Genomic DNA, 21190 nt, shown 5'->3' with positions numbered 1-21190 from the left:
AGGACAGTGGTGGCGTGGGCTTCAGGATGTTGAGTCTATTTCCCGCTCAAGCCACACTCACAGGCTACCCACAAACCTGCATGCGCGTGGCATAGTAGTAGTTTGTAAGGATTGGCCCTTCCCGGGGACGGAGCGGGCGGGGGATTCACCAGTGGGATAGTTCAGCGGTCATGACCGCCGGGGTGATATATCCTTTAGGGTAGAATCTGTTGTAGCAGTTAGTAATCAAAGGTAGGGTCACAACCCCAGCGGGTGGACATGGAGCCCCCAGTTACTGCATCGTACAGATATCACCACGCCCGCCAAGAGGGTCCAATTCGGCGCTAAATGTGGTCACCCTGCAGCCCCTGGGTACGGCCCATGACAAACAGTAATCCCAGAGTTGAATTCCCAGTTCAATGGGCAATGAGTGACCAGTGGCCATGGACAGGGGGGGCAGCAACCAGCTGCTCCAGCAGTGGAGATGTGCCGGGGGGGATTGCCCCACCGGGCCGCAACAGAGTTAAAAAGCACCCACGAGCCCGGATCTCATGGATGGGTGGGCAGCAAGTGGAGGTGAGCCCTGTTGGTGTACTCTAGTGAGGGCTGGAGCAGTTCCAGGGTATGCAGCCTGGGGAGGGGGAGCCGCAGTGTTCAGGCCCCGGGCCGCCTCACAGCGCACCTGGGAAAGTGATGGCTACAACAATGCGGGCATCGAGCTCCAAAGACGCCCGCAGCGGCTCCCACCCAGGCGGGTGAGGGGGGACCGGGGCAGGTCCACGGCAGCCCCGCCACCGAGGGAGCCGAAAGCTCACACCTCCCCCTCAGCCCCCCCTCCTGCCACGAGGCTCCGATGATGCCGATCGGGGGAGGGAGCAGGAGCAGGCGGAGAAGGGCAGGCAAGCCGCCATCCACACCGAGACAGCCACGGCCGTGAGGACCACCAGTGGCGATCGGTCCAGAGTGCAGGGCCACCAGGAGCGGCAGGCCTCCGTTTCCAGGCGGGGGCAGTCCGGGGCAGTCCTCGGGAGCGGCGACCAGGAGGCCAATGGTCGTAAGAGAGGGCAAGTGTAGGGGAGCACAGCGTGGTCCCTGCCGGGTGCTTGCCGCCCGGCGTGCCGCAAGGCCGAGATGCCCCTCCCCCACAAGGCCGTCCGAGCCAGGGAGCTGGGTATCGAGGAGGCGCCGCACTCGATGAAGCCGCGGCAGGAGGCGAGTCGGGCGTCCGTCGCCCAAACCTCGGTGGCCGTGGCGGGGCTCACAGGGGGTACCCCGGCCCGGGAGTTGGTGTGCACGTCACGTGCAGGCTCAGTCAGTCGCCACAGTTTTTGGGGAGTGGTCCGCTGCAGCTGTGAGGTATTAACAAAGGATTTGCGCTCTCGAGGTCCGGAGCCCTTCACTCAGGCAGCCATCTTGTTTCGGCGCAACAGCACCCCCCGTTCTAGGTATTTATATAGTTGTTTAGTGGTCTTCAACTCAGGAGTGAACCATCTGGGGAAGAGGCCACGGCGGGTTGACGGTTTACAAGAGAGTGTGAGCCGCATTAGAGATGCGTTGAGCCATGAGTCAAAGGCGTCAGGGGTTAGTTGTTTATTGAGTTGGCAAGTAGGTGGTGGAGACTGGAGGAGTGCGTCCGCTAGGTCTGGGACGAATATTAGTCTTTTCCAGCATTTGCGTAGATTCAGTGGTTCAGATTCGAGTACGGGATAGGGGTCGGAAGTTCGAATGGCGAAAGAGAGAATGAAGTGATCGGACCAGATGATAGGGGTGGGAGGGTTTAGATGAATCCGGGTGTTGGAGCTAAAGATGGCATTAAGAGTGTGTCCTTTATAGTGAGTCGGGCCATTTATGTGGGGTTGGAGGTTAATTGCGTCTAAACCGTCAACCAGAGAGTGAGTCATAGGGTTGGGGGGATGTCGAGCCATATGTTGAAGTCTCCAAGAAGGGTGAGGTTGGGATGGTTTAGTTGAAAGGTGGCAATAGAGTCGCAGAGGTTGTTTGCGAATTGTCTATCGTAGCCAGGGGGCCTGTAGATTATTAGGAAGCTGTGTAAGAGCGACAGGGAGAGGGATAGTTTAACGAGGAGTGATTTGCAGGCAGGAATGGAAGGTTGGTTGTCGATGTTTGAGGCGTGGAAGAGAGACTTGAAGACGAATGCTACTCCACCTCCTCTAGTGGGACGGTTCAGTGGGATGAGGGAGTAGTCAGGAGGGAAGGCTTTGCTGGCGATTGGGGCGAAGTTGTCAGAGAACCAAGTTTTGGTGATGAAAACCAGATCTGGTTTGTCAGAGGCGAGGAGGTCAAAGATGGAGTATCTGTTTTTTGCTACGGATCGGGCATTAAATAGGATGCAGTTCACATCGGCGGTCGAGGTTGGTCTCGGAGCAGGAGCGGAAGGGGGTGGTGGCGTAGGGAAAGGGGTGGGGCGGGAGCTGATCGATGGGAATAATGGGCGAGCAGAAGAATTGGCGGTTTCGGGCGAGATTGAGTGGCTCCGTGTGTTAGGATGATTGGGTTTGGCTCGGGGGATTTGAGGGTGGGGTGTGGGCGGTTAGGAGTTTCAGTTGCAGTTGGTGAGAAGTCGAGGGAGAGGGGTTTCAGGAAGGGTGAAGCTACGGGGGAAGGAGGTGATTGGGGGAAGGAGGCGGTGGGTCGAGACAGGGCAGGCGAAGAGTGCTGAGAGATTGAGGGGGACCAGGTACGATTCCTCTTTAGTTTCTTTATTGCGATTGGAGTGTGGGAGAGGGTAGGGGGGTCAGAGGGGGAGAGGGATGCAGCTTCGGTTCTTGCTAAGGCTAGGCGTGCAGTTTTTAGGGAAGGGAAAGGGTACGTTTGGGGGGAAGGAGGGGGTTTGTGGGCATGGCGGGGGGTGGATGCTTGCAGGTCGGGGTGAGCCCGCTATGATAGTGAGGGGAGCGGGCATGGTTAACATAGGCTGGTTGGTGGTGGAGTTTGGGGAAGGAGTGGTCTTAGGGTGGTTGGCTCGCCATCGTGCCCCTCTGGCTTGGTGTTTAGAAAGGCGAATGTTAGCGAGTGCAAAGGAGTGTGGGATGATTTGGGAAGGGGGTGATGGGAGGGAAGGCAGATCGGGAAGTGGGGGCGGTTCATGGTGGTAGTTTCCGACTGACTCTGGTGGAGTGGGTGCACTCAAGTTTGGTATGAGCTGTTAGGTGTAGTCTCAAGTGCAGCTTACAGTTTATTGGACTTTATAAGTTCGGCTGTCTCACTGGCAGTGAGTAGTGGTGAATTCAGGTAATAGCCTGGCTAAGAAGCCGGGTGATATTATTCACTTATTCTAGGTTTTAGTGTACTATTTGTACTAGCTTGCAGATATTAGTCCGTTTTGAAGTGTAGCTAGCCCTAGGATATGCAGATTAGGCGGCCTATTTAGTTGAAACTATAGCACAGTTACGCTGTTGGGTAGGTTTTCTTCTAGTAAGCAAGTAATACAGGTAAGCTATTAAGGAGAAGTTGAAAGTAGCAACAGTCTAGGTATGGTTTGAGTTGGACTTTAGGTGGAGATTGGGAGGGCTTTCTAAATGTAGGTGTACATTCGGCGGGGGCACGCTATTAGGCACATTTCCAGATTCAATTTGCACAGAGATGATATTAGACTATTAGGTGCACTTCTTGCTTCAACTGTACACAGAGGTGATATTAGGCTATTAGGTAGTATTAGGTATACTTCTAGATTTGACTGTATACAGGGAGGGTTTTCGGCATGATTCTAAAGTCAACCTTGCACAGAGGGGTTATTAGGGAGATTAGTCGGTTCAACCAGGCACGGTATTAGACTATTAGGATATTGGGTGCACTTCTAAATTCGACTTTCGGAGGGAGGCTATTGGGCACACTTCTAAATTCACAGAGAGGTTATTGGGCGCATTTCAAATTCACAGAGAGGTTATTGGGCACACTTCTAAATTCAGCTTTTTACAGAGAGGCTATTGGGCGAACTTCTAAATTCAACTTCTAAATTCAACTTTCACAGGTATGCTATTGTGCGTACATCTAAATTCAGCTTTCACACAGAGGCTGTTGGGCGCACTTCTAAATTCAGTTTTTACTTAGAGGCTATTGGGCACACTTCTAGATTCACAGAGAGGCTATTGGGCACACTTCTAGATTTAAAGAGAGGCTATTGGGCACACTTCTAAATTCAACTTTTACAGGTATGCTATTGGGTGCACTTCTAAGTTCAACTTTCAATGGTATGCTATTGGGCGCACTTCTAAATGCAACTTTTCACAGAGAGGCTATTGGGCACACTTCTAAATTCAACTTCTAAATGTACTTCTAAGTTCAACTTTCACAGAGAGGCTAATGGGGGCAGTTCTAAATTCAACTTCTAGATGCACTTCTAAGTTCAACTTTCACAGAGAGGCTATTGGCACATTTCTAAATTCAACTTCTAAATTCAACTTTTACAGAGAGGCTATTGGGCACACTTCTAAGTTCACAGAGAGGTTATTGGGTACACTTCTAAATTCAACTTTTCACAGAGAGGCTATTGGGCACACTTCTAAATTCAACTTCTAAATGCACTTCTGAATTCAAGTTCTAAAAGCACTTCTGAATTCAACTTCTAAGTGCACTTCTATGTTCAACTTTCACAGAGAGGCCATTGGGCACACTTCTAAATTCAACTTCTAGATGCACTTCTAAATTCAACTTTCACCGAGAGGCTATTGGGCACACTTCTAGGTTCACAGAGAGGCTATTGGGCACACTTCTAAGTTCAAAGAGAGGTTATTGGGCACACTTCTAAATTCGACTTTTCACAGAGAGACTATTGGGCACACTTCTAAATTCAACTTTTCACAGAGAGGCTATTGGGCACACTTCTAGATTCACAGAGAGGCTATTGGGCACACTTCTAGATTTAAAGAGAGGCTATTGGGCACACTTCTAAATTCAACTTTTACAGGTATGCTATTGGGTGCACTTCTAAGTTCAACTTTCAATGGTATGCTATTGGGCGCACTTCTAAATGCAACTTTTCACAGAGAGGCTATTGGGCACACTTCTAAATTCAACTTCTAAATGTACTTCTAAGTTCAACTTTCACAGAGAGGCTAATGGGCGCAGTTCTAAATTCAACTTCTAGATGCACTTCTTTTTTTTTTTTAAATTTGGTTTTATTGGTTTTAAGGCAACATAAAGAGAAAGAAAAAAAAAAAAGAAAAAAGAAAAAAAAACAATGAAACATTTCACTTGTTACAGCACTATTAGCGTATGGTTACATTAAAGAAACAGCATTGGAATTTTTTTTTTTCTTCAGTAGATCGCTGCTATATTCAAGTCCGTTCTTTGATTGTAACAGAAAAAATAACATAACCCGTACCCTTCCACCCCCCCCCCCATTGGGACGTGCATTTTTGCGACATCACTTTTTCCATCAATATAACCATAGTGGATAGAGTTTTACCCACTTATCCTGTGGTTCTCTCTGGTTTTGGGGTCAACACCGTTTCTCAATGAAGGCCATTGGGTTTTGTTTTAACTCATGGTCCGGTATCATTATCTGATTGGGAGTCCGTCGTCTCAGAAAGATGTTTACTTCGGAATTCCGACCATAGGGTCTCGCATTGTGGCGCTTTGTTATGTAGTGAAGCAGTGATCGTCTCCATCGTGTAGATGTTGGTGGACAGGCAGATCCATTCTTTCCTACTTGGGACTGTTCTGGATTTCCATTTCGTTACAAGCAACGCTCGGGCTGCGAGGAGTAACTGTGGGGCAAGACCTCTGAGTCTAGTCCATCCGTCCTCGTCCCTCTCTAGTCCAAAGAGAATCAGGCGTGGGTCCGCATCTCTTTGTATGCCATCTACATCTTTGATCCATGTCAGGACTTCTTCCCAAAATACCTTTATGTGTGGGCAGCTCCACCACATGTGCCAGTAGTCGGCTGTCTCTCCACATTCCCTCCAGCATTTTGGGCTCAGTGTCTGGAACATCCGGGACAACTTGAGTGGGTCGTATTGCCAGCGGTGTAAGAGTTTAATGGCATGTGCTTTGTATTGGCTAGAAAGGGATGTTTTGGATGCTGCTCTACACATCAATTCCCATTGTTCAGGGTCTATCTCCTCTCCCAGGTCTCTTCCCCATCGGCTTCTGAGATGTTCCGTGGATCCGTTGCCTGCTTCGATGAGTTCCCTGTACATCAAGGATATCAGACCCTTTAGTTCAGACTTGGAGTCCAGGATTCGTTCGAACGGGGTGAGTTCTCTCTGGAGCTTTTCCTTCCACGCAGGTTTCGTAAGGACTCCTTTTATCTGGATGTATTGGAAAGTGGATAGTGGGCCTATTCCTAGGACTTCTGTTAGGTCCGGAAGAGATATGAAAGTGTCTTTTTTCAGAAGTTGCCCTACTCTTTCAAGGCCCGCCTCAAACCAGGATTGGTATCTACCTACGTCGAGTATTCGGTCATTCATACCAGGGGACCATAAATGGCTCAGTGGAGACGGCCAGGTGGTAATCTTGTTCATTGCTTTGCTTGGTTGCCAGATTGTCCATATGGTACTCAGTATTGGATGGCCCTTGATTTTCCGCTGGATTCTCTTACTAGATGCACTTCTAAGTTCGACTTTCACAGAGAGGCTATTGGCACATTTCTAAATTCAACTTCTAAATTCAACTTTTACAGAGAGGCTATTGGGCACACTTCTAAGTTCACAGAGAGGTTATTGGGTACACTTCTAAATTCAACTTTTCACAGAGAGGCTATTGGGCACACTTCTAAATTCACAGAGAGGCTATTGGGCACACTTCTAAATGCAACTTTCACAGAGAGTCTATTAGGCACACTTCTAGATGCAACTTTTCACAGAGAGGCTATTGGGCACACTTCTAGATGCAACTTTTCACAGAGAGGCTATTGGACACACTTCTAGATGCACATTATCACAGAGAGGCGATTGGGCACACTTCTAGATGCAACTTTTCACAGAGAGGCTATTGGGCACACTTCTAGATGCGAATTTTCACAGAGAGGCTATTGGGCACACTTCTAAATGCAACTTTCACAGAGAGGCAATTGGGCACACTTCTAAATTCACAGAGAGGCTATTGGGTACACTTCTAAAATCACAGAGAGGCAATTGGGCACACTTCTAAAATCACAGAGAGGCTATTGGGCGCACTTCTAAAATCACAGAGAGGCTATTGGGCACACTTCTAAAATCACAGAGAAGCTATTGGGCACACGTCTAAATTCACAGAGGCTACTGGGCACACTTCTAAATTCAGCTTCGCACATGTATAGCATAGTTTCCAAATGGAAGTATACTACAAATATAAGGAGTTTAGACTGGTGATGCTTTGTTAGATGAGTGGTAGGATAGTATGGCGTGAAGTAATTGCTTCTGGCCTCGCCCTTGCCACACTTACTTGTTGTCCGCTTTTTCCTTCTCCTGCGGATACCTGCAGATACTGCTTGGAGCCGTCGCAATAGGAGCCGTCATTTGCCTCGGGGTCCTTAGTCGATGGGCTGTCGGGCAGAGGGCTGCCCTGGGAGGACTGGCAATGAGGGGGATCTCCTTGCCAGGACCAATCAGAGTGGGGAGGTGTGTCAGAGGAGGATACAGCAATGGAGGTGGGGAGGGCCGGGAATCAGGAAATGGGATCGGGGAGGGAGAGGGGGACAAGGGGGATACATGGGGGGCTGGGAGACAGCAGATGCCACCAAAAGGTGGCAAAAAGGCAGCAGACCTTCTAGGCACACTGACCGAGCTCCGATGGTGGAAAGGAGACCGTGAGGGTGTACGGGTCGCTAGACTCGCTTAAGCAGCCTCAATGGACCAATGGGAGCGGGGTGGCCGGGAGCTGGAAGTGGGGAGGGCCGGGAATCAGGAAATGGGATCGGGGAGTGAGAGGGGGTCAAGGGGGATACCTGGGGGCCTGGGGGACCGCAGGTGCCACCAAAAGGTGGGAAAAAGGCAGCAGACCTTCTAGGCACACTCACCGAGCTCCGATGGTGGAAAGGAGCCGGTGAGGGTGTACGAATCGCTCGACTCGCTTAGGCAGCCTCAATGGACCAATGGGAGCGGGGTGGGTGGGAGCTGGAGGTGGGGAGGGCAGGGAATCAGGAAATGGGATTGGGGAGGGAGCGGGGGACAAGGGGAATACCTGAAGGGGCTGGGGGACTGCAGATGCCACCAAAAGGTGGGAAAAAGGCAGCAGACCTTCTAGGCACACTCACTGAGCTCTGATGGTGGAAAGGAGCCGGTGAGGGTGTACGAGTCGCTAGACTCGCTTAGGCAGCCTCAATGGACCAATGGGAGCAGGGTGGGCGGGAGCTGGAGGTGGGGAGGGCCGGGAATCAGGAAATGGGATCGGGGAGGGAGAGGGGGACAAGGGGGATACCTGGGGGGGCTGGAGAACCGCAGATGCCACCAAAAGGTGGGAAAAAGGCAGCAGACCTTCTAGGCACACTCACCGAGTTCCGATGGTGGAAAGGAGCCGGTGAGGGTGTACGAGTTGCTAGACTCGCTTAGGCAGCCTCAATGGACCAATGGGAGCGGGGTGGGCGGGAGCGGGAGGTGGGGAGGGCCGGGAATCAGGAAATGGGATCGGGGAGGGAGAGGGGGACAAGGGGAATACCTGGGGGGCTGGGGGACCGCAGATGTCACCAAAAGGTAGGAAAAAAGCAGCAGACCTTCTAGGCACTTTCACCGAGCTCCGATGGTGGAAAGGAGCCGGTGAGGGTGTACGAGTCGCTAGACTCGCTTAGGCAGCCTCAATGGACCAATGGGAGCAGGGTGGGCGGGAGCTGGAGGTGGGGAGGGCCGGGAATCAGGAAATGGGATCGGGGAGGGAGAGGGGGACAAGGGGGATACCTGGGGGGGCTGGAGAACCGCAGATGCCACCAAAAGGTGGGAAAAAGGCAGCAGACCTTCTAGGCACACTCACCGAGTTCCGATGGTGGAAAGGAGCCGGTGAGGGTGTACGAGTTGCTAGACTCGCTTAGGCAGCCTCAATGGACCAATGGGAGCGGGGTGGGCGGGAGCGGGAGGTGGGGAGGGCCGGGAATCAGGAAATGGGATCGGGGAGGGAGAGGGGGACAAGGGGAATACCTGGGGGGCTGGGGGACCGCAGATGTCACCAAAAGGTAGGAAAAAAGCAGCAGACCTTCTAGGCACTTTCACCGAGCTCCGATGGTGGAAAGGAGCCGGTGAGGGTGTACAAGTCGCTAGACTCGCTTAGGCAGCCTCAATGGACCAATGGGAGTGTTGTGGCGGGAGCTGGAGGTAGGGCGGGGCGGGAATCAGGAAATGGGATTGGGGAGGGAGCGGGGGACAAGGGGGATATCTGGGGGGGCTGGGGGACCGCAGATGCCACCAAAAGGTGGGAAAAAGGCAGCAGACCTTCTAGGCACACTCACCGAGCTCCGATGTTGGAAAACCGGGGCAGATAAAGAGAAGTATGATGGGGAAACTAGAGGGGAGAGAGAGATGGGTGAAAGGGGGATATGAGTGTCAGGGTGGGGAATGGAGAAGAAGTGATTTCAAGGAGGCACGGAAGGAGGAGTAGGTGGGGATGGAGCAGATAGGAAGAGGTAGAGAGTTCAAATGGGGGCAAGGAGCTGAGATGTCATGATCTCTGCTTCCAAAAGATCAGGACTTGCCCGACTCCCTTGGAAGCAGACCCATAACCCCGGTTCCGAGTGCCAGCCAGTCCCAATTGGGACCTTTTGGACCCTGTCCTGGCGCCAGTGGCACCAGGCTCATAAAGATGCCCAGTCCCAGCGCTGGAAGCGCCAGGCTCATAATGCTTGGGTGGACTTACCTACAGCAGACCATGCTGCTTACTTACCTGCCAGTTGAACCCCTGATCCTCTTCTGTTTGGGACTACTTTTCCTGTTGGGTGGGGCAGGAGCCACTCCCTAGGTTCAGAACACTGGAACTCTTCTGGAAAGCAGGAACTCTTTTCTTACCTAGGCGTGGCTGTGGAAGGAGACACCTAAGAACTACAGGAGGCTATTCAAACCACACCCGATGGATGAATCTTGCTTTGCGTTATTCTGCATTCTCTGCAGCAGAACGCTCATCGTGTCTTCTGCTTCTGATCCTGGGCCTAAGGGAACAAAGGCTTACCATCCTGGAATCCAGTCTTCAGCAGCACCTGTAAAGACAAAGAAAGAACAGGTTAGCACTACGGTCTTCAGTGGCAGCGCATCTCTTACCTGGTCCATCGGCTGTCACCAACGCCTCGCGCTGCATTCCGGCATTTGAAAGACAAAGGCTTACCTACTCTTCGCATGCTCCGGAGGTCTTCGCACTGCATTCCGGCATCTGAAAGACAAAAGCTTACCAGCACTTCGCACGCTCCGGACGCCTTCGGCGCTGCATCCCGCATCTGAAAGACAAAAGAAGGTGCGTTTAAAGACATTAGGCAACTTTATTACTCACGTGCCACTACTCCTTCCCATGCCGAATCCAGTGGGTATTCCAGCACCCTTCAGCTTCTCTAAAGCTCCGAATTTGTACCTGCAAGATAAAAGGGACAGTTAGTGCGCATCGTGAAGCAGGCTACAAGCGCTTACTAACGTGCTTCCAGGCGCTTCTATTCCTCACGCGGGTTCGATCCTCAACTCTCATCAGCCCGCCATCCGCCATCGCCAGAACCCTGCAAAACAAGAGATATCATTACAAAAGACTTTTAAGACATTTGAAGTGCCCAGAACTTACCGTTCGTGCAGTTAACGACGGACAGCAGTCCTCTGAGGTCAAGAGTCCTGCACCCTTATCCAGTGAAGAAACTGGTTACGGCACCCTGCCCCGAGGCAGATGGAGAGCTCGGCGTTCACTTACCTAAGGTGAGGGTGTTAACCTTTGGGGTTCTACAGGAGAAGAGAAAGGGAAGAGGAGAGAGGCACCCAATAACCCCAGTTCATTAATCCCATATTTTCTATCTGCAGACATCTTACTCTTCGAGTCAGACATACAGTGCACAGAGGTCCAGCCCAAAGAGCCAACCGTGTGTTACACATCACCTTTGAAGATACGGCAAGACCGGCGCCTCTGCGGGAATCAGGTGAGCGTTACAGAACGCAAAGCCTATCGCAAAACTCCCACCCAGGCGCTATGGAAACCTCGGATACCGACCAGCTAGCCCAGTTACTTGGGGAACTAAGAGCAGAAGTGCATGCAGCCCGTCAGGAAACGAATGCTCTAAGAAGGGAACTGATTATTTCCAAGGAGCGAACAGACGATCTCGCTAGACAGTTGCTACAGTCACAAGCCGGACAAACTCCGTTACCCTCATCAGGGGCAAATCTTCCTTCAACATCCTCTACGAACCCAGTGCAGACCAACCTACCTGGGAATGTACCTCTGGCTCTGCCCGAACGATTTTCTGGTGACCCAAAGAGGTTTGCAGTATTTATTAATCAGTGCCGGTTGCACTTCTTATGCCGGCCAGCAGCCTTTCCAACTGATCAAGCTAAGGTAGCTTTCGTGCTTTCGTACCTTAGTGGCAATGCGGCAGACTGGTCGATCCCTCTAGTTAATCAAGATGATCCGGTTCTCCATGATTTTCAAGCTTTTCAGCTCAGTATGGAAAAACTGTTTGCAAGACATTCACAGGGGCAGGCCTTGGACAATGAGCTCCTTTCATTGCGACAGGGTAATCAAGACCTTTTGGCTTATATTGCGTCTTTCAACAGACTGATAGTGGAAACTCGATGGCCTGAGGACAAAAGGATTACGCTGTTTTATAGAGGTCTACGTGGAGAGCTCAAAGATGTGTTAGCCCAAGTAGTGAATCCCCCGCAAGACTGTTCGGACTATATTGATTTAGTCGTTCAAATTGACCACAGACTGCAGAACAGGAAGGCCGATCGTTCCAAGTTTGATGCTCGAGTATTTTCCAAACCACCAACTCCTACCAAAGGAGTAGACTCCGGGGAACCCATGCAAATAGGGGGCCTGAAAGGACCACTAACACAAAAGGAGTGGGAAAGGAGAAAACAGCTGCAATTATGCCTCTATTGCGGAAACTCGGGGCACTTTCTTCGAGACTGTCCGGTGAAACCAGCCAAGAAGGCAGTAGGAGCTGCAGTTACCAGGGTCACAAACTCTGAGCAGGGAAACAACCTCGCCCGACAAGAATAGAGGTCCTCTTGCCGAGCGTTAAAACCAGTTCCGTGACCTCGCATTTCGTGATACCTATGGTCCTCATTAGCCCTGAACATCCGGATCGATTACATGCGATTGAAGCTTACGTCGACAGCGGTGCCATCGGCAATTATGTGGATCATGAAATGGTTTTGAGGATGAATCTGACTCTTTGTCCAAAGGCTGTAAAGGACGTCATTACTACGGTGGATGGTACGGAGATAGCCTCCGGACCAGTAACGCATACCACCCAAGAAGTGACGCTAGTAAGTCAAGATGGACACCATGAGAAGATCGTGTTCGATGTGATCAAGGCCCCTCAGTTCCAGATTATTCTAGGAATTCCTTGGTTAGAGAAGCACAATCCTCAGATCGATTGGCGAGCAAGAACGGTTCAGTTTCCAGAATGTGTCTCTACTTGTCACCCTCGACCTGGTGTTGCACTGGCAGCAATTTCCTCGGAGGCTCCCCAGTTACCTCCTGAATACCTAGAATTCCAAGATGTTTTCCGGAAGGATCAGGCTAACTCTCTACCTCCTCATAGGTCTTATGACTGCCAGATAGACCTGATACCTGGATCTACTCCTCCTTGTAGTAGAATTTATGCCCTCACCGAGCCTGAGAATCTTCACCTCCGACAATACCTGGATCAATACCTAGCGAATGGGTTTATTCGTCCTTCCAAGTCCCCTGCTTCCTCAGCTTTGTTCTTCGTTCCAAAAAAAGAAGGGGACCTTAGAACTTGTATAGATTATCGCGCCCTGAACCAGATCACCGTTAAGAATAGATATCCGTTACCTTTGATCCCTGAACTCCTGGACCAAGTCAGAAAAGCATGCATATATACAAAGCTGGATCTTAGAGGAGCCTACCACTTGGTACGAGTAAAAGAGGGCGATGAATGGAAGACGGCCTTCCGCACCAAGTATGCGCTATTTGAATATCAGGTCATGCCCTTCGGACTTTGCAATGCCGCCTTTCAATATTTTATGAACGATGTCCTCAGAGAGCTCATAGATGTGTGTGTTGTTGTTTACATTGACGACATCCTCGTTTATTCTTCATCGGAAACTGAACATCGGAAACACGTGAAAATGGTCCTCGAGAGATTGCGTCAACACAAACTTTTCGCTAAGTTGGAAAAATGTGTTTTCAACGTGACTGAAGTTGAATTCTTGGGATTCATACTATCACCTAGCGGAGTGCGTATGGATTCAAAGAAGGTCGATGCAATTCTCAAATGGCCATCGCCATCCTCCGTAAAAGGTGTTCAAAGCATGTTAGGCTTCGCTAACTTTTACCGCAGGTTTATCCCTGAATTCTCTCGAATAGTCCAGCCCATCACCGCCTTGTTAAAGAAAAACAAACGTTTTGAATGGTCTACCGAGGCGGAACAAGCTTTCCAGAATTTGAAGACTAGATTTATCTCTGCACCGATCTTAAAACATCCTCGCCCAGAACTCCCCTACATCGTTGAAACTGATGCTTCGAGCCTTGCCATGGGGGCAGTTCTATCACAAAAGGACCCAGTAACCAATCAGTTGCATCCCGTGGCATTTTGGTCCCGCAAATTCTCGCCTCCTGAAATCAATTACACTATTACTGATAAGGAACTTCTAGCTATCAAGTCCGCCTTTAAGGCTTGGCGGCATTATCTTCTGGGGACCCGACACACCGTTACTGTGATTACAGATCACCGAAACCTGCAATATTTGAAAACCGCAAAAGCTCAATCCTCTAGGCAACTCCGTTGGGCACTATTCTTTGCCGAGTTTGACTTCATAATTACCTATCGACCTGGTACAAAAAACGGTAAAGCTGATGCCCTTTCTCGGATGGGAGTGGAAGAACATTTGATCAATCCTAAACCTGTACCTATCATTCCCGAACAAAGAATTCTAGGTGTAATCGCCACACAATCCATAGAGGAAGTTAAGGATAAAGCCAGGCTACTGGTAACTCCAGCAGACATACAGAATTGGCATCTGCAGGGAAAGGACTTTACGGTGAAGGACAACCTATTATATTTCCAAGAACGGTTATACCTGCCCAGCACAGATTTACAGAAAAAGATAATCTCTTGTTATCACGATTCTTTACTGGAAGGACATCCCGGTATGACCAAGACCTCGGAAAAGATCAAGCGCTACTTCTGGTGGCCGTCTTGGAAAAGAGATATCAGAGACTTTATAATGTCCTGTGGAGTATGCGCCCAAAACAAGAGTCAAAAGGAAAAACCAGCCGGCCTCTTACGCCCTATTGACATCCCGCCTCGCCCTTGGCATACGCTTTCTATGGACTTCATCACCGATCTACCTCCATGCTCCGGATACAATACGATCCTAGTAATCGTGGACCTATTCTCCAAGATGGCGCATTTCATTCCACTCAAAGGCTTACCAACAGCAGCAACTCTGGCCCGAGAATTTCTCGAAAACATCGTCCGACTGCACGGTTTTCCTTCAGTTCTAATTTCGGATAGAGGTAGTCAATTTATTTCTCATTTTTGGCAAAGTTGCTGTCGGTCAGCTCAAATTGATTTGAGACTTTCGACCAGCCACCACCCTCAAACCGACGGACAAACCGAGAGGACCAATCAAACTCTGGAACAGTATTTGCGCTGCATGCTACAACAAACTGAAAAAACTTGGAAAGATATCCTTTGGATAGCCGAATATGCCTACAATAACTCTGTACACTCGGGAACTGGGAAGACCCCGTTTTTTCTTTTATACTGTAGTCACCCTCGAACCTCGGAGTTGGATCCACTCCAAGATCTTGGAACACCAGCAGCAGACCACCTGCATTCTACAATCACCCAAGCCTTTAAGGAAGCCGTTTCTCACCTTCAAAGGGCTAAAGAACAATACAAGAAAGGAGCAGACCAACATCGGAAGGAAGCCCCCCAATATCAAGTAGGAGATCAAGTCTGGTTATCCACCATATATCTACCTCTAAAAGGACCACGCACATTCAACCCAAGATACCTTGGTCCCTATTCCATCACTACCATAGTAAATCCAGTAGCGGTCAAGTTGGACTTGCCCCCTCACATGAAGATACATCCGGTCTTCCACGTCTCTCTATTAAAACCCGTGCAACCTCAAACCCGACTAACTACATCTCCAAAACCTATTCTAGTTGATGGAGAACTCGAGTTTGAAGTCAAAAGCATGCTGGATTCCAAGATCTCCAAATCTAAACTATTTTACCTGATTGACTGGAAAGGCTACGGTCCCCAAGAAAGATCCTGGGAACCTGCAGAATATGTCCACGCGCCTCGTCTAATCAAAAGATTTCATCGAACGTTTCCTAACAAGCCCAAACCCCCGGAGAAGCCCGGTTTGGGAGGGGCCTTGAGGGGGGGTGCTGTCATGATCTCTGCTTCCAAAAGATCAGGACTTGCCCGACTCCCTTGGAAGCAGACCCATAACCCCGGTTCCGAGTGCCAGCCAGTCCCAATTGGGACCTTTTGGACCCTGTCCTGGCGCCAGTGGCACCAGGCTCATAAAGATGCCCAGTTCCAGCGCTGGAAGCGCCAGGCTCATAATGCTTGGGTGGACTTACCTGCAGCAGACCATGCTGCTTACTTACCTGCCAGTTGAACCCCTGATCCTCTTCTGTTTGGGACTACTTTTCCTGTTGGGTGGGGCAGGAGCCACTCCCTAGGTTCAGAACACTGGAACTCTTCTGGAAAGCAGGAACTCTTTTCTTACCTAGGCGTGGCTGTGGAAGGAGACATCTAAGCACTACAGGAGGCTATTTAAACCACACCCGATGGATGAATCTTGCTTTGCGTTATTCTGCATTCTCTGCAGCAGAACGCTCATCGTGTCTTCTGCTTCTGATCCTGGGCCTAAGGGAACAAAGGCTTACCATCCTGGAATCCAGTCTTCAGCAGCACCTGTAAAGACAAAGAAAGAACAGGTTAGCACTACGGTCTTCAGTGGCAGCGCATCTCTTACCTGGTCCATCGGCTGTCACCAACGCCTCGCGCTGCATTCCGGCATCTGAAAGACAAAGGCTTACCTACTCTTCGCATGCTCCGGAGGTCTTCGCACTGCATTCCGGCATCTGAAAGACAAAAGCTTACCAGCTCTTCGCACGCTCCGGAGGCCTTCGGCGCTGCATCCCGCATCTGAAAGACAAAAGAAGGTGCGTTTAAAGACATTGGGCAACTTTATTACTCACGTGCCACTACTCCTTCCCATGCCGAATCCAGTGGGTATTCCAGCACCCTTCAGCTTCTCTAAAGCTCCGAACTTGTACCTGCAAGATAAAAGGGACAGTTAGTGCGCATCGTGAAGCAGGCTACAAGCGCTTACTTACGTGCTTCCAGGCGCTTCTATTCCTCGCGCGGGTTCGATCCTCAACTCTCATCAGCCCGCCATCCGCCATCGCCGGAACCCTGCAAAACAAGAGATATCATTACAAAAGACTTTTAAGACATTTGAAGTGCCCAGAACTTACCGTTCGTGCAGTTAATGACGGACAGCAGTCCTCTGAGGTCAAGAGGCCTGCACCCTTATCCAGTGAAGAAACTGGTTACGGCACCCTGCCCCGAGGCAGATGGAGAGATCGGCGTTCACTTACCTAAGGTGAGGGTGTTAACCTTTGGGGTTCTACAGGAGAAGAGAAAGGGAAGAGGAGAGAGGCACCCAATAACCCCAGTTCATTAATCCCATATTTTCTATCTGCAGACATCTTACTCTTCGAGTCAGACATACAGTGCACAGAGGTCCAGCCCAAAGAGCCAACCGTGTGTTACACATCACCTTTGAAGATACGGCAAGACCGGCGCCTCTGCGGGAATCAGGTGAGCGTTACATGAGAGGAGCGGAAACGAGAAGAGGCACAAGGGGCGGGGGAACAGAAAGTAGGAAGAGAACGGCAGATCAGAGGGAGGGTAGGGGGTGTAGAATGAAAGAAGAGAGGAGAGATATGGGGGTGCAAGGTCATGAAGAGATTTAAAGACAAGGCAGAGGAAGTGAAATTTAAGTTAGGAGTGAAAGGGAAGCCAGACAAGGTAAGATAGCGAATTGGAAATGAACTCATGAGGAGAGAGAAAACAGAGAGTACGGATGGCGGAGTGGTAGAGGGATTTGAGGGGGCGAGATGGGAAGCAGGGATTTCGAAGAGGAGAAAAGCACAATAGAAAAGACAAGAGAAGATGAGGGAGGAAATTTAAAGTTTGGTAGCATGGAAAGTGAGAGAAGAGCAGACTTTACGAATATTGAAAAGGTGGTAGCGACATGCGTGAGAGGTAAGAGAAATATGGTGGGTAAAGGAGAGGGAAGAATGAAAGTGAATGCCTAGATTACGAGCATGGGGAGAGATGGGAGATTAGAAGGGGGAAAATGAATAGAAGGAGGGGGAGAGGGAGGAGGAAGCGTGTTGGAGGGAATGAATAAGACTTCAGTCTTATCCGTATTGAGAGAGAGATAAGCTTGGTGTAACTCACATTGCCAAAGCCACAAAGAGAAAGGTAAAATTATATCCTGAAAGGCATTTTAGTTTTTGATGCAGCAGAAAGATAATATGAAGGGAGGATAGTTTATTGGCAACGCGCAGGTCTTGGAAGCAAGACCACGCTGTCAACACTAGTTTGAAACCTGGATCTGCGGTAAAAAATTAAAAAAAAGATCACGCTATAAATACCTGCACTTGCACAATCCGAATGTACAAGTCCTAGTAGAATCGTTTCTTATGACACGAAAAAACAGTGCAATGTGGAACTTATATGTAAATACAACTACGTATAATAACAAGTATCTGAAATGCTGCATGCATTAACTCATCACGGAGCTATTGGAGAGAAATGGTCTCGATGTCCTGTAGAAGATGGTGTCAAAAATCGAATTCTCGAGTAGTCCTGACAAGGTCAGAGTATCCAGAGAACGTCAGGGAAACTGTGACAAATGAATACACAGGGATATGTAAGTGTAAAAGATACGGGTCCAAAGGGGAAATGTCCACACTTTAAAATTGGCTAAATGTAGACACTGCTATATACTAAAGTAAATGGGAGTCAATCAAGTACCTCTGTGCATAGGATTCTAAAGTCCAAGGATCGCCTCGGAAAGGAGTTGCCTTGGAGACAGCGACGCTCGCGTGTAATGCGGCTGCCGAACGTTAGCAGTTATCTAAAGCAGGAGTGGAACTGCAAAGTAGAGCAAATATAAAGAGTACACTGAGCTTGTGACAGATAATATGTGGATTGAAATACCCACTTCTACTAGGCCTCAAAAGGCTTAAAAGGCTTACTATCGCATCCCTATTTTATCTGCAGACGCGGTACTTGTGGGCAGGAATCGGCGAGCAGGATCTCTGCGCGATCATTACCAGGGAGACGATCTACGCTGGAGTTACAGGCCGCCATATTTGTAAAGTGATATGGTAGTTAAATAGAAATAAATGAGGGCACTCAACTAACTGCGCGTCGCTAGCCTCCATCTTGGAAAGGTGAAGGATGTAATGTACCCCATAGGGTGTAGTGCAAGAATTCTATCCGATGGTGGAAAAGAGCCGGTGAGGGTGTACGAGTCGCTAGACTCGCTTAGGCAGCCTCAATGGACCAATGGGAGCGGGGTGGGCGGGAGCTGGAGGTGGGGAGGGCCGGGAATCAGGAAATGGGATCGGGGAGGGAGAGGGGGACAAGGGGGATACCTGGTGGCTGGGGGACCACAGATGCCACCAAAAGGTGGGAAAAAGGCAGCAGACCTTCTAGGCACACTCACCGAGGTCCGATGGTGGAAAGCAGCCGGTGAGGGTGTACGAGTCGCTAGACTCGCTTAGGCAGCCTCAATGGACCAATGGGAGCGGGGTGGGCGGGAGCTGGAGGTGGGGAGGGCCGCGAATCAGGAAATGGGATCGGGGAGGGAGAGGGGGACAAGGGGGATACCTGGGGGGGCTGGAGAACCGCAAATGCCACCAAAAGGTGGGAAAAAGGCAGCAGACCTTCTAGGCACACTAACCGAGCTCCAGTGGTGGAAAGGAGCCGGTGAGGGTGTATGAGTCGCTAGACTCACTTAGGCAGCCTCAAAGGACCAATGGGAGCAGGGTGGGCAGGAGCTGTAGGTGGGGAGGGCCGGGAATCAGGAAATGGGATCGGGGAGGGAGAGGGGGACAAGGGGGATACCTGGGGGTCTGGGGGACCGCAGATGCCACCAAAAGGTGGGAAAAAGGCAGCAGACCTTCTAGACACACTCACCGAGCTCCGATGGTGGAAAGGAGCCGGTGAGGGTGTACGAGTCGCTAGACTCGCTTAGGCAGCCTCAATGGACCAATGGGAGTAGGGTGGGCGGGAGCGGGAGGTGGGGAGGTCCGGGAATCAGGAAATGGGATCGGGGAGGGAGAGGGGGACAAGGGGGATACCTGGGGGTCTGGGGGACTGCAGATGCCACCAAAAGAAGGAAAAAGCAGCAGACCTTCTAGGCACACTCACCGAGCTCCGATGTTGGAAAACCGGGCAGATAAAGAGAAGTATGATGGGGAAACTAGAGGGGAGAGAGAGATGGGTGAAAGGGGGATAAGAGTGTCAGGGTGGGGAATGGAGAAGAAGTGATTTCAAGGAGGCACGGAAGGAGGAGTAGGTGGGGATGGAGCAGATAGGAAGAGGTAGAGAGTTCAAATGGGGGCAAGGAGCTGAGAGGAGCGGAAACGAGAAGAGGCACAAGGGGGCGGGGGAACAGAAAGTAGGAAGAGAGCGGCAGATCAGAGGGAGGGTAGGGGGTGTAGAATGAAAGAAGAGAGGAGAGATATGGGGGTGCAAGGTCATGAAGAGATTTAAAGACAAGGCAGAGGAAGTGAAATTTAAGTTAGGAGTGAAAGGGAAGCCAGACAAGGTAAGATAGCGAATTGGAGATGAAGTCATGAGGAGAGAGAAGACAGAGAGTACGGATGGCGGAGTGGTAGAGGGATTTGAGGGGGCGAGATGGGAAGCAGGGAGTTCGAAGAGGAGAAAAGCACAATAGAAAAGACAAGAGAAGATGAGGGAGGAAATTTAAAGTTTGGTAGCATGGAGAGTGAGAGAAGAGCAGACTTTACGAATATTGAAAAGGTGGTAGCGACATGCGTGAGAGGTAAGAGAAATATGGTGGGTAAAGGAGAGGGAAGAGTGAAAGTGAATGCCTAGATTACGAGCATGGGGAGAGATGGGAGATTAGAAGGGGGAAAATGAATAGAAGGAGGGGGAGAGGGAGGAGGAAGCGTGTTGGAGGGAATGAATAAGACTTCAGTCTTATCCGTATTGAGAGAGAGATAAGCTTGGTGTAACTCACATTGCCAAAGCCACAAAGAGAAAGGTAAAATTATATCCTTAAAGGCATTTTAGTTTTTGATGCAGCAGAAAGATAATATGAAGGGAGGATAGTTTATTGGCAACGCGCAGGTCTTGGAAGCAAGACCACGCTGAGCAACACTAGTTTGAAACCTGGATCCGCGGTAAAAAATAAAAAAAAAGATCACGCTATAAATACCTGCACTTGCACAATCCGAATGTACAAGGCCTAGTAGAATCGTTTCTTATGACACAAAAAAACAGTGCAATGTGGCACTTATATGTAAATACAACTACGTATAATAACAAGTATCTGAAATGCTGCATGCATTAGCTCATCACGGAGCTATTGGAGAGAAATGGTCTCGATGTCCTGTAGAAGATGGTGTCAAAAATCGAATTCTCGAGTAGTCCTGACAAGGTCAGAGTATCCAGAGAACGTCAGGGAAACTGTGACAAATGAATACACAGGGATATGTAAGTGTAAAAGATACGGGTCCAAAGGGGAAATGTCCACACTTTAAAATTGGCTAAATGTAGACACTGCTATATACTAAAGTAAATGGGAGTCAATCAAGTACCTCTGTGCATAGGATTCTAAAGTCCAAGGATCATCTCGGAAAGGAGTTGCCTTGGAGACAGCGACGCTCGCGTGTAATGCGGCTGCCGAACGTTAGCAGTTATCTAAAGCAGGAGTGGAACTGCAAAGTAGAGCAGATATAAAGAGTACACTGAGCTTGTGACAGATAATATGTGGATTGAAATACCCACTTCTACTAGGCCTCAAAAGGCTTAAAAGGCTTACTATCGCATCCCTAT

This window comes from Ambystoma mexicanum, chromosome 14 (genome assembly GCF_040938575.1).
Source record: "Ambystoma mexicanum isolate Mex_15411 chromosome 14, UKY_AmexF1_1, whole genome shotgun sequence".
Lineage (NCBI taxonomy): Eukaryota > Metazoa > Chordata > Amphibia > Caudata > Ambystomatidae > Ambystoma > Ambystoma mexicanum.
Note: the sequence above shows the minus strand (reverse complement) of the source record.